Source organism: Felis catus, chromosome B2, assembly GCF_018350175.1.
Source record: "Felis catus isolate Fca126 chromosome B2, F.catus_Fca126_mat1.0, whole genome shotgun sequence".
NCBI classification, from domain to species: Eukaryota; Metazoa; Chordata; class Mammalia; order Carnivora; family Felidae; genus Felis; species Felis catus.
Genome location: NC_058372.1, coordinates 4988685 through 5001882, shown reverse-complemented (window position 1 = coordinate 5001882; position 13198 = coordinate 4988685). Strand labels below are relative to the sequence as shown.

Here is a 13198-nt window from a genome sequence, read left to right as displayed (position 1 = left end):
GAGACACAGCATGAACGGGGGAGGGGCAGAGAGACAGGGGAGACACAGAATCAGAAGCAGGCTCCAGGCTCTGAGCCATCAGCCCAGAGCCCGACGCGGGGCTCGAACTCACGGACTGCGAGATCGTGACCTGAGCCGAAGTCGGATGCTCAACCGACTGAGCCAGCCAGGTGCCCCAGCTATTTCTTAAATCACTTGACTTTTGACAATTAATCAATGCTTAGCTCTTAAATGCTCGCCTCCAAGATGCCACGCTCGCCTGGTCCCTTCTGCCGCTTGGGCTGCTGCTTCCCAGCCTTCCTTGCTAGCTCTCTTTTCTCTGCCTGTCTCTTTCCTATCAGAGGTCCTCAGCCTTAGATCCTGAGCCCTCTTATCTCCAGCTCCACAGTGTCCCCGAGTGATCTCACTCACCGTCAGAGTGAGGACACCTAGATCAAAGAAGTGGAGAAGTCTAAGGTCACACTGTGTGACAGCATTTAGAGTGAGGGTGGTGTTTAATCTAAGTCGACTATGAGCTAGACACTGTGTTGGGGATACAGGTGAGAATAAGACGCTATTTCTCCCCCTCCAACTTTTGAACCTACATAGTCCTTCCCTTCTCCCTGCCCTGCCTGTCTAGCTTCAACTCATCTTTAGGTCTTAGTTTAAAATGCCACTTCACCTGGGACGTCTTCCCTGACTACTCTTTTTTTTTTTTATTATATATTTTTTTACATTTGTTTATTTTTGAGACAGAGAGAGACAGAGCATGAACGGGGGGAGGGGCAGAGAGAGAGGGAGACACAGAATCGGAAGCAGGCTCCAGGCTCTGAGCCATCAGCCCAGAGCCCGACGCGGGGCTCGAACTCATGGACCGCGAGATCGTGACCTGAGCTGAAGTCGGACGCTCAACCGACTGAGCCACCCAGGCGCCCCATTCCCTGACTACTCTTAAGACTGGCTGGGCTCGTGCTGTCCTGTGTGCCTCACACACCCTCCACCTACTCCTAACGATTACTTGTCTATTCTTCGTCACTGGTGCCTCCCTTTCTTTCGGTTGTAAGATCTTTCCTCTGCTTGAGCTGCGAAGAGCAGAACCAGGAGCCTGCCAACTCTCCCATCTTGCCAGGGAAATAGACACTAAGCTCATCGAGAGCAGCGGGGCTGTGCCTGCATGCACCGTCACATCCACAACACCCAGTGCAATGCCTGGTGGATGGTAATTGCCCAGAAACTGTTTGCTCTTCGAAGAATGAATGGAAAAATGAATGAATGAACCACTTGACTTTATGCTAATCGTTGGAACAGAACTTTGAGAAATGTCCTATTTCTTGGGCAGAGGAAAGATGATAGAGTAGGAGGGCTATTCTGGAGGTCCCTACCAATCCAGTGATTCTGAATTTGGAAATAGGATCTATTTTTCTTTGTCACTAAAATTCTGAAGAACACTACTTCGCAGAGATATTACTGAAAGTACAGTTTGCTCAAAAGGTGAGAAAACCAATACAGTATACAGCTTGTCAGATGCAGGAGTCTTTCAAATTCAAGTTCTGCTTTTAGTTAGAATAGTATTGCCACCTAGTGGATAATAAAACATTCTTCCTGGAACTGTATGCCATGAATACTTGGTAAATTATTGTGAATAACGTTATTAACATTCTGAAACTGAATCTAAACAGGCTATTTCAGGAAGAATTCTGTTGGCCTGGTATTTATTGTAACCTAGGGGATTTGACTGACTGCTTATCATGAAGTTAATGGAAATTTCTAATAAGGAAAGGTTTTCAAGATTTCTTTGAAGCTTTTTGTCCTTAAAATACCTTCCACTAAGAGTGTACAAGATACTCTGTTCAAAATGTATTTGACTTAGTTCTTTTCTCTGTGTGGTTACATTACCAACTTAATACACAGGATTGCTTTAGGGTTTGCTTTTGTTCATGTATTTTCATTTAATTTCTTCCAACGTTATTATAAAATTTTCAAACAGTTAAGGCTGAAAAAGTTTTACAGTGAACATCTATACACCCACTACCTGGATTCTACCATTAGCCTTTTACTATATTTGCTTTACCACATCCATCTAAATATCCCCATATCCATGCATGTATTTTGTTTTTGAAGCATTTCAGAATAAACTCTAAATACTTCAAAATCTGTATCATTAATACAGTTTTTCTTTACTGCATTTGTGAAACATTCACATAGTTCAAAAGTAAAAAAGTATTCACTCAAAAGCCTCACTCCTATCCCATTCCCCACTCCCATGAAGTAACCATTTTCCATTTTCAGTACTTTCTGTTTCAGCCTGAAAATATAGGTACAGACATAGATTCTCGTTGCTTTCTTCACTAAAGGCAGAATGCTATATATATACTCTCTCATTCTACTCTTTGAATTTAATGATATATCCTGGGAATTCTCTATTTCAAATCTTCTTTTTTTTTAAGTTTTTAAATTTGTTTTGAGAGAGAGAGAGAGCGAGAACACAAGCAGGGGAGGGCAGTGAGAGGGACGGGAGAGACAAGAATCCCTAGTAGGCTCTACGCTGTCAGCACAGAGCCTGATGTGGGGCTTGAACTCATTAACCGTGACATCATGACCTGAGCCGAAACCAAGAGTCGGATGCTTAACTGACTGAGCCATCCAGGCACCCAGGCACCCTGGAATTCTCCATTTCAGAGATCTCCCTAATTCTTTCTGGGCTTCATAGTACTACACTGTATATAGATAAACTATAATTTATTCTACCCACCTCCTATGGATATGCAATTTAGCTTGTTTCTGACACCTTGGCATTATAAATAATGATGTAGCAAAAAAGGGCTAAACACAAGCTATTTTAAATTTACAGTGGCATACCTTCAGAGTAAATCCCCAGAAGTAGAATTACTAGGTCCAAAGTCAGCATGCACATAGACACTGTAGAAATGCACCGGCACGTAGAGCCAACTTCTACGGGGTTTTGACCTTCTGCACTCGCATTAGCCATGTATGAGAGAGCTTGTTTCTTCCAGCCTCACCTAGAATGTTCTATTAGTATTGTGTCGTCACGCTCGTAATAGCTTAAGATCAAACACATTCATCGTCTCATAGTTTCTGTGTGTCAGCAGTCTGCGAGCTGGGCCCTGTGCCCAGGGTCTGTTTACAAGGCTGTAAATGAAGTGATGGTCAGGCTGTGCTCTCATCTGGAGGCTCCACTGGGGAAGACTCTTACTATGAGCCCATTCAGGTTGTTGGCAGAATTCACTTCTCTGGGGCTGTAAAACTCATGGTGGCTCACTTCTTCAAGGCCAGGAGGAGAAGGTCTCTGCCGTCAGGAAGGTCTAAGTCCTCTGTTGAAGGGCACCCTACTGGTAAGTCAGGGCCACCAGGATAATATCCCTTTTGATTAATTTAAAACCAACTCACTGGGACCTTAATTACATTCATAAAATCCAACTGCCTTTTTTTCATTTACTATAACTTATTCCAGGGAATAACTCCAGAGATCAGATATTAGTAGGGGGAGTGTTTTAGAATTCTGCTTACCAGAAGAAGTACACTTGTCAAGCTTTTGGATATTTGCTAATCTGCAAGGTGAGAATAGTTTCTCAGTGCTCTAATTTGCCTATCTCTGATTATAAGTGAAGTTGAGTGTTGTTTCATACATATAAGAACCATCTGTATATCTTCTTCCTTGAACTCTCTGCTCCTGTCTTTTGCCCATTTTCCCATTGAGTTGGTGGCTTTTTCCCCTTCAATGTTTTTACAGCTCTTTATAAAATAGGGAAATGAGGCCTTTATCTGTGAAATACATTGCATACATTTTCTCTTAGCTTGTCATTTGTCCTCTGTCTCTGCTTATGGAAATCATCTGATTTTTAAGATGTTGACAATAAATTCAGTTTTTTAAGACAATGTGTAGACCACTACTATGTAGGCTAAACAAAGCATACCTAAAGGCCCCCACACAGCCCACAGGCCACCATCCATATCATCCTCTGTCTTTTGATTCTGCACCAAGAGTGGACCTAGGCAGCTAACTATATAGAAGCATATATATTATACTTATAATTTTTAACATCACTGGAGTAATAAATTGTGGACCTCCACTGGTAATATATTTCACTAGCTCACATCTCTTAGCTGTGCTTACACTTTTACTACATAGAATGGTTTGTCAAAAAATGGTGTAAAAGTTCGTGGTTGCCAAGGTTTTTATGGCCAAATATTTTCCAGTATCTCCACCTCCTCACTCCTCATTTAATCACTTTTAAGTTACTATTTTAAAAAAATTTATTATTTAAAGTTTCAAACACATATAAAAACAGAGGGGACTAGGGCTCCTAGGCGGTTCAGTCAGTTAAGCATCCGACTTCAGCTCAGGTCATGATCTTGCAGCTCATGAGTTCAAGCTCCACATTGGGCTCTGTGCTAACAAGCTCAGAGCCTGAAGCCTGCTTCGGATTCTGTGTCTCCCTCTCTCTGCCTCTTCCCCACTCGCACTGTCTCTGTCTCTCACAATATGAATAAATTAAAAAAATATATAAAAAACAGAGGTGACAGAAGAATAAATTCTCATGTATTCATATATGCTAATCTTGGCAGTTACCAGCACAAGGCCAATATTGTTTTATTTATACCAATGGCTCTCAACTATGGGTGATTTTCCCCAGAGGGATATTTGTCAATGTCTGCATTTTTTTTGTAAGATTTTTTAAGTAATCTCTGCACCCATTGTGGGGCTTGAACTCACAACCGCAAGACTAAGAGTCACATGCTCCACCCACTGAGCCGGCGAGGTGCCCCTCAATGTCTGCCCTTTTGTTCCTCACAACTGAGGAGAGCTCCTGGCGGCTAGAGGGTAGAGACCAGAGATGCTACACAGGACAGCCCCCACGACAAAGAGTTATCTGGCCCCAAATGTCAGTAGCATCCATGTGAAGAAAGCCTGATTTAAGGGGCACCTGGGTTGCTCAGCAGGTTAAGCGTGTGACTTCGGCTCAGCTCATGGTCTTGCAGTTCTTGCATTAGAGCCCCGCATGGGGCTCTGTGCTGACAGCTCAGAGCCTGGAGCCTGCTTCGGATTCTCTGTCTCCCTTGCTCCACCCTTCCCCTGCTCGTGCTCTGTCTCTCTCTCTCAGAAATAAATGTAAAAAAAAAAAAAAAAAAAGCCTGATTTATATCTTTACCTCTCCTTCCTACATTGATTATGTCAAAGCAAATATCAGACATACCATTAATCTATAAATACCATTTACAAATAAAAACCATTATGATAAAAACCACAATACTATTATACCTAATATCTTAACATTAGGTATATCTTATATATATTAAGGCACACCTTAATATCTTAACATTGTAAAATATATAGTGTTCAGATTTCTTAGTTCTTAAAAACTTTTTTTTTTTTTTAATTTTTTTTTTTTTAACGTTTTTATTTATTTTTGGGACAGAGAGAGACAGAGCATGAACGGGGGAGGGGCAGAGAGAGAGGGAGACACAGAATCGGAAACAGGCTCCAGGCTCCGAGCCATCAGCCCAGAGCCTGACGCGGGGCTCGAACTCACGGAGCGCGAGATCGTGACCTGGCTGAAGTCGGACGCTTAACCGACTGCGCCACCCAGGCGCCCCCTTAAAAACTTTTTTTAAGTTTATTTATTTATATGAGGGAGAGAGAGTGAGCACACACACACACAAGCTGGGGAGGAACAGACAGAAGGAGAGACAGAATCCCAAACAGGCTCCGCATCATCAGTGCAGGGCTAGAACTCATAAACTGTGAGACCATGACCTGAGCTGAGATCAGGAGTTGGACACTTAACCGACAGCCCCCCAGGAGCCCCAGGATAAGGACCTCTGACTTCCTGGCAGCCTCTGAGCAATTTGGACCTGGTCTCTTGGGTATGAAATACTGTAATAAACTCCACTCTAGGGACACTGGAAGCACAATCTGATTTAAAACAAGTTATTCGGGGGCACCTGGGTAGCTCAGTTGGTTGAGCATCCGGCTTCAGCTCAGGTCATGATCTCGAAGTTCTTGAGTTTGAGCCCCACATCGGGCTGAAGTGAAGACACAACGTTTCATAAAATATTTTATAGACACAAATATTAAGATAGGATTAAAATTATATGCCTTTAAAAATAACATAAGAAAATAAAATAAAATAAAATAAAATAAAATAAAATAAAATAAAATAAAATAAAATAAAATAGCTTTAAGGATGCCTTTCATTCACTTCAAGAGCTCTGATGCTATCTTTGTTGACTTTTCTCAGGCTCTGGGCCACCTGAGGTTTTCCTTAGCTAAGCTCTGTTTCCTCTGGTTTGTCACTTGCTGTAGCACAGACATAGGGTGGCTAACAAGGGGCTCTAACCTTCTAGGAAGGAGGGGGTTCTATCTGTAATCTCAGCACCCCGGCGGTCTCTCCTGGGGTCCTGCCTGTATTACCTTAGTTTTTTTTTTCTAGCTTTATTGCAATATAATTTACATTCAGAATTCACCTATTTTAAGTGTACACTTTATGAGTTTTGGTTAATTATATACAGTCTTGTAACCACCACCACAGTCAAGAACATTTTCTTGACCCTTGAAAAGCCTCCTTGGCCTCAACTACTCTTTAGAGCTTGTGTTTTCCAATACTCTGGAATCACTCAATACTCTGTCTCATTTTCTGTGCTGGTCACCTAGTCTCATTTTCCTGAGAAGCATCTCTGTTTTCATCCTACTTCGCAGACAAGAAGTAACGGACAGGCTTAGTGCTCAGTGACTAAAGAACATTTCCCTGGCTCAATCAGAAGGTCCATTCTAAGCTCTTTTGTGGCCATTTCACCTCCAACCTTTAAGCGTGGTGATCTTTAGTGATCTTGTTATATTTGTGAATACCGGAAGGAGCCCTCACAGGGACACAGAGACAGTCACTGAAGCTGCATCACATGAACAGCAGGATCCTGGAGAGACAGTCTCCCCCAGGGACATCCCCCTTTTTCCTAAGCTAACCACTTTTATGAGATACATAACCTGAGATATTCTGCTAAACTGAAACTTATAATAAGAGATATAATTTCTCCCAAGAGGTGGATTAGAATTGTTCTCTTACTGGCTGCTGGAAACCTATTCCCAAGAGCTACTGAGACCGGAAAATGTAACATGGTTAATTGACCAAGCTTCCTCCTGGACTTCCTCCATGGAAGCCATGTACGCAGAAGGCCTCCTTCCCTTTCCTGAACCCAAGTCTGACCACTTTCCTTTCAGCTAATCTTTTTTATTTTTTAATTAATTAATTAATTAATTAATTAATTAATTAATTTTTAGAGAGAGGAGAGAGCACATGTGTGCAGCTGGGGAGAGCACACGCATGTAGCTGAGAGAGAGTGGGAGAAAGAGAACCCAGGATCCACGCCCAGCACAGAGCCAACGCGGGGGGTGATCCCACAATCCTGGGATCATGACCTGAGCAGAATCAGAAGTCAGACACTCAACCAACTGAGCCACTCAGGCACCCCCCTTTCAGCTAGTCTTAAACTTTTCCTCTATCTCAAGATTTTCATTGTTTTTTTTAATATATGCTAATATTTTCATTCATCTTTCATGATCCTCCCGCTGTTTCCTAATGTCCACGGATACAATCCTGTATCTCCTGTATTATTTCTACATTTACCAAAAATTTTCTAACGAATTTGTTACTGGAACACATGTTGTGTGTTCATAAACATATTACCATAGAGGACAGAACCTCCTGAGATTGGTGATGTATAATATCAAAATCTTAAATTCTGGGCTTCATATATCAGAAATCACTCAAAAATTATTCTTTTTGGGGCCCCTGACTGGCTCAGTTGGAAGGGCATGGGACTTGTGATCTCAGGATCATGAGTTTGAGCTCCACATTGGGTACAGAGATCGTTAAAAAATAAACTTAAAAATGTATTATTTTCATTAGGAACAAGATGAACAGATTTTCTTTTTTTTTTTTTTTTTAAGATGAACAGATTTCCAAAGAAAACGTTTTTTCCTGGGAATGCAAGCTTGTGCAGCCACTCTGGAAAGCAGCATGGAGGTTCCTCAAAAAACTAAAAACAGAACTACTCTACAACCCAGCAATTGCACTACTGGGCATTTATTCAAGGGATACAGGTGTGCTGTTTGGAAGGGACACATGCACCCCCATGTTTATAGCAGCACTAGCAACAATAGCCAAAGTATGGAAAGAGCCCAAATGTCCATCGATGGATGAATGGATAAAGATGTGGTATATATACCACATGTATGTATGTATATATACAACGGAGTCTTACTCGGCAATCAAAAAGAATGAAATCTTGCCATTTGCAACTAGGTGGATGGAACTGGAGGGTACTATGCTAAGTGAAATTAGAGAAAGACAAAAAACCATATGACTTCACTCATATGAGGACTTTAAGAAACAAAACAGATGAACATAAGGGAAGGGAAACAAAAATAATATAAACACTGGGAGGGGGACAAAACAGAAGAGACTCATAAATATGGAGAATAAACTGAGGGTTACTGGAGGGGTTGTGGGAGGGGGCATGGGCTAAATGGGTCAGGGGCACTAAGGAATCTACTCCTGAAATCATTGTTGCACTATAAACTAACGAATTTGGATGTAAATTAAAAAAAAAATTAAAAATAAAATAAGTTAAAAAAGAAAAAAAGAAAGTAGGAAAAAAAAAGGTTTTTCTCCTTGAGTGCCCTTTTAAACTTTTTTTTTTTTTTTTTTAAAGTAATTCTATTCCCAACATGGGGCTCAAACTCAGGATCCTGAGATCAAGAGTCACACGGGGGCCCTTTTAAAATGCAGGAACTGCCTAGCTCTGCTCTTAATAGAAAAAAGTTGAAATGAAATGACCATAAGAAGGAAAGGTCACACAAATGGCAGGATGGCTTAGGTACCTGTCTGATCAGCCCAGGAGTGTATGCCGGCTGCTCCCACTCTGAGGTGAGGTGCAAGCGGCTGAGGAGGGCAGAACGGGAAAGCTGAAAAGCTTTCAGCAATGGTTTGAATTGTGTCCCCTTCCTTCCTCCCCAAATCCACAGGCTGAAGTCCTAACTCCCTGTACCTCACAATGTGACCTTATTTGAAGACAGGGTCTTTACAGAGGTAATCAAGTTAAAATGAGAGGGTGGGGGCACCTGGGTGGCTCAGTGGGTTGGGTGTCCAACTTCGGCTCAGGTCATGATCTCGTGGTCTGTGGGTTCAAGACGCACGTCAGGCTCTGTGCTGACAGCTCGGAGCCTGGAGCCTGCTTTGGATTCTGTGTCTCCCTCTCTCTCTGCCCCTCCCCTGCTCACACTCTGTCTGTCTGTCTCTCTCAAATAAATAAACATTAAAAAAAAATTGTAAACATTTCTTTAAAATACAAATACACTGGGGCGCCTGACTGGCTCAGTAGGAACAGATTCAACCCTTGATCTCAGGGTCTGTGTTTGAGCCTCGCACTGGGTGCAGCGATTACTGAAATAAAATGAACTTTATAAAATACACTTTGAGAAAAATAAATAAAAAATTAAAAATAAATACAATACAAATACAATGAAAACAAAAAATTACATATAATGGCTTAACTACAAGGTTTAAGGATTGTATTCACTATGTGTTTTATTTTTCATTTACTTGGTACCTTCTAACCGCCTGTTTACTGCCTTTTACCTTAAAGCTGATGTATCATTAACATTAGTATATGTCTCATATCATCGATTATTAAAATGTTACCTTAAAAATAAAAACCCCAGGGCGCATGGCTGGCTCAGCTGGTAGAACGTGCTACTCTTGATCTCAAGGTCAGGAATTCAAGCCCCACACTGGGCGTAGAGCCTATTTAGAAAAATAAAAAATAATAAAACCCCTAATTCTGATACATTGTTTGAATCTGGACTTTTTTCCTGCTTTGTTTTTCACCTTTGTGCATGTCTCAGGTAACCTAAAATGTAAATTCAACTACTATTTGAATATGATTCAGCGCTTTTTGAAGAGAATGCAATGAATTGCTATTTGTTACCCCAGGGCAGTTTTCAGAAAAATAAAAATTATCATATAGTAGGCAATGTCTGAACTCTGGCTAAAAACCTTGGGTGCCCGGGTGGCTTAGTCCGTAAAGCATGTGACTCTTGGTTTCCGCTAGAGTTGTGATCTCACTTGTCGTGAGTTCCAGCCCGGCATCAGGCTCTGCGGGCTCTACAGGTTCTGGGCTGGCAGCACGGAGCCTGCTTGGGATGCTGTCTCTCCTCTCTCTCTCTGCCCCTCCACCACTTGTGCTATCTCTGTCCCTCTCAAAATAAAAGTAAACTTTAAAAAAAAAATAACTTGGGAATTTAGCTTAGCCTTAATAAATGATAAATTGTAAAAAGGTACATGCCATCTCAGTTGGTCCTCTTGATTTTCATTAGCATTTTAATCTGTCATTATTCCACGTTAAATGACTTGGTTTTGTTTTTCTATTACAGTACATTACTGTGTTTCTTTCTTTCTTCTCTTTTCACAATCTGATTATAAATGTTCTTGGGCAAGATACAAACAAACAGCTCTATAATGCACAGCAATGGAGTTTGTGCTTAGCTAGAAGTGGCTAAAAGAAAGATCACAGAAAAATATCTATGATTTTGTTTAAAGTTGTATAATGTAACACTGCAATAAACTGATGGATTTTACAGGATCCATTATTACTGCATAAAATTAATCCTATCAATACCCAAGGTTTCCTTACTGCAGATAAAACTACAGTATATTTGGATGCCTATAGAAAAATTCTGATTAAACTGCAACCACTTGTAACTTTTTTCCAGATCTCTACAAATGCGTTTTCTCTGAGTGCGTCCTCAGAAACAGTATGAAAGCAGACATTTTGTAGACATTCTCAGTAGCTTAGTGGCTGGAGGATCTTCTGTCTCTGGAGAGAGGAGTATTTTCAGAACCTCTCTTTCTACATGTGGACTTTCAGTCAGAAGGTCTGAAGTCTCAGTCTGTCACTGCCTACAGGTCTGAGAGGTTGGCATGTAACTTAGCCTCTCCGTCTTGTGAAGAAGGGAGTGGAAAGCATCTATGTGACAGGGCTACTAAGAGGATTCAGGGGGAATGGCATATGTTATTTTAGAGCGGCCGCATCTCACTGAAATATAACATGAGCTACATCCGTAATTACATTGTTTTCAGGTAGCCATATTCTAATAAGTGAAAAAGAGGGGTGCCAGGAGGCTCAGTCGATTCAGTGTCCGACTTCGGCTCAGGTCATGATCTCACGGTTCATGAGTTCGAGCCCCACACTGGGCTCTCTGCTGTCAGCGCAGAGCCCGCTCTGGATCCTCTGCTCCCACCTCACCCCCACCCCTCCTCTGCATATGGGCATGCTCTTTTTTTTCTCTTTCTCTCTCAATAAGAAACATTTTTTAAAATTTAAAAAGTAAAAAAGAAACCAGTGAAATGAATTTTAACAATATATACATTTAACTTCATATGTCCAAAGTATCATTTCCACAGGTAATCAATACAAAAAAATATGGAAATGGCTTACATTCTTTAGTACTAAATCTTTGGCATCCAGCATATATTTTACATTATAACATTTCGATGAAGACTAGATAAATTTCAAGTGTATGACTAGTGGCCACCCAATTGGATAGCACAGGTACAGATGTGAGTTAGTCACATAAACTAGTTTTCACTTAGCAGGCAAAGCAGAAAGGATCTAATCTAAGCTGGTAAAATGGTTGCTTCAGATTCTGGGAACTTCACGATTTTTTCCTAAAATAGGCATCATCTCCTTTGGTATGTTGAATTAAAAAAAAGCAATACTGAACGTATACAGTAAAAGTCTCCCTACACCATTTCAAAACTAAACAATACTATTAGCAACTACAGATTACATTTGGGGAAGTGAGCTTCATGATACTATTGGAAAATCACCAATTCTCTTACTGCTCCCTAGGTTTTTAACTTTGGTGACCTCTAGATTCTGCCTCTCTGGTTTGCTTACCATTTTCATGTGGAAGAGATTTCCAGCTTTTTAAGTCTGTTAAGGAACAGCACGAACTTTGCTTTACACCCTACGTAATACAGGCCACCTGAACATTACTTTTTATATACTTTTGAAAATATACTTACCCATTTTGGGTCTTTCCAGTGATCCCTTTTCATCACGTGGCTGAGTCAAGAAACTGGTAGCCAGAACTACTATTTTGACTGGCTGGTGTTTCAGTCAAATGATGCCATGCTGGGTCGCCTGGGTGGCTCAGTCGGTTGAGCATCTATCTGCCTCTTGATTTCAGCTCAGGTCATAGTTTCATGGTTTGTGGGTTCGAGTCCTGCATCAGGCTCTGGAAGCCTGGTTGGGATTCTCTTTCTCTCTACATAAATAAACAAAAAAATGACACCATGCTTGTACTTGGTACTGGTCATCAGAATTCTCACTTTGGAAACCCAGTCTGTTTTCCAATCAATGGACCGTTTCCTTTATGAATTTAGCCTTATTTCTAACCAACAAAGCCAGGACCACATGACTGCTTTGTACCTTGCGAGCTCGGTCAAAAAGACATTGGTGAGATAGGCAGGGGGGCACGTGGGCACGCAGGTGAGAAAGCGCTTCCCGAAGGCGGCGCTGTGCGTGGCTGGTGATATTCCCTGAGAATGCTAATCCCCTGGAAAATTAAATGGGAAAACAGACTCGTAGTACCGTAGACGTAAACAAAAGACAGAACTTGGCGAACCCAAATGTGTCCACAAGCAGGCTGAGAGTTTTGCAGAGTAATGAGAAAACAAAGCTAGAGGTGTTGCTAAGGTGTCCCTGCCCCTTAAAACTGCAGTGACGTGTTCCCCCGCCTGGACCGATCCCGGGAGGGTGAGGAGCTGCAGGTCCGCGGCCCCCACCGCACCACAACACGGGAGCCCTCCACACCATTAGGAGTGCAGGAACCAGGGCTGTGCCGACAGGTGAGTCGTGCACTACCTATAGGAGAGCTTGTTCTCCCGGTGTTTTCCGTCTACCGGGGAGAGCTTCTTCCTCCCGCGCACAGGGCACAAAGAAGACAGCATTCCACGCCCAAGGGCCTTCCGAGCGGAGGTCGGAAGGTAGCGACCTCGCGGGAGCAAAGACCTCCGAGCGTCCCCACCCCAATCCGCGCTACTCCTACCGCGCAGGCGCGGGAAGGGGTGGGGCCGCCCGGGCGGAGGCGGGAGGCGATTCGCTGGATTCGTCTCGCGTCAACGGGTCACGTGACCAT

General features: G+C 42.2%; 1 long non-coding RNA gene across 3 annotated transcripts in view; it reads right to left on the bottom strand.

Moving 5' to 3' along the window:
* LOC109491386 overlaps window positions 1–13115 on the bottom strand; it is a 48278-nt gene extending 35163 nt beyond the window's left edge. The window contains exons 1-2 of one of the 3 annotated variants that reach the window (XR_006597489.1): window positions 12925–13115; window positions 12084–12325 (exon numbers count right to left, since the gene is read on the bottom strand). This is a non-coding gene — a long non-coding RNA (uncharacterized LOC109491386). The remainder of the gene's footprint in view (window positions 1–12083; window positions 12326–12924) is intronic. The other 2 variants (XR_006597487.1, XR_002156812.2) reach the window with 2 other exon arrangements.
* Window positions 13116–13198: the final 83 nt, after the last annotated feature.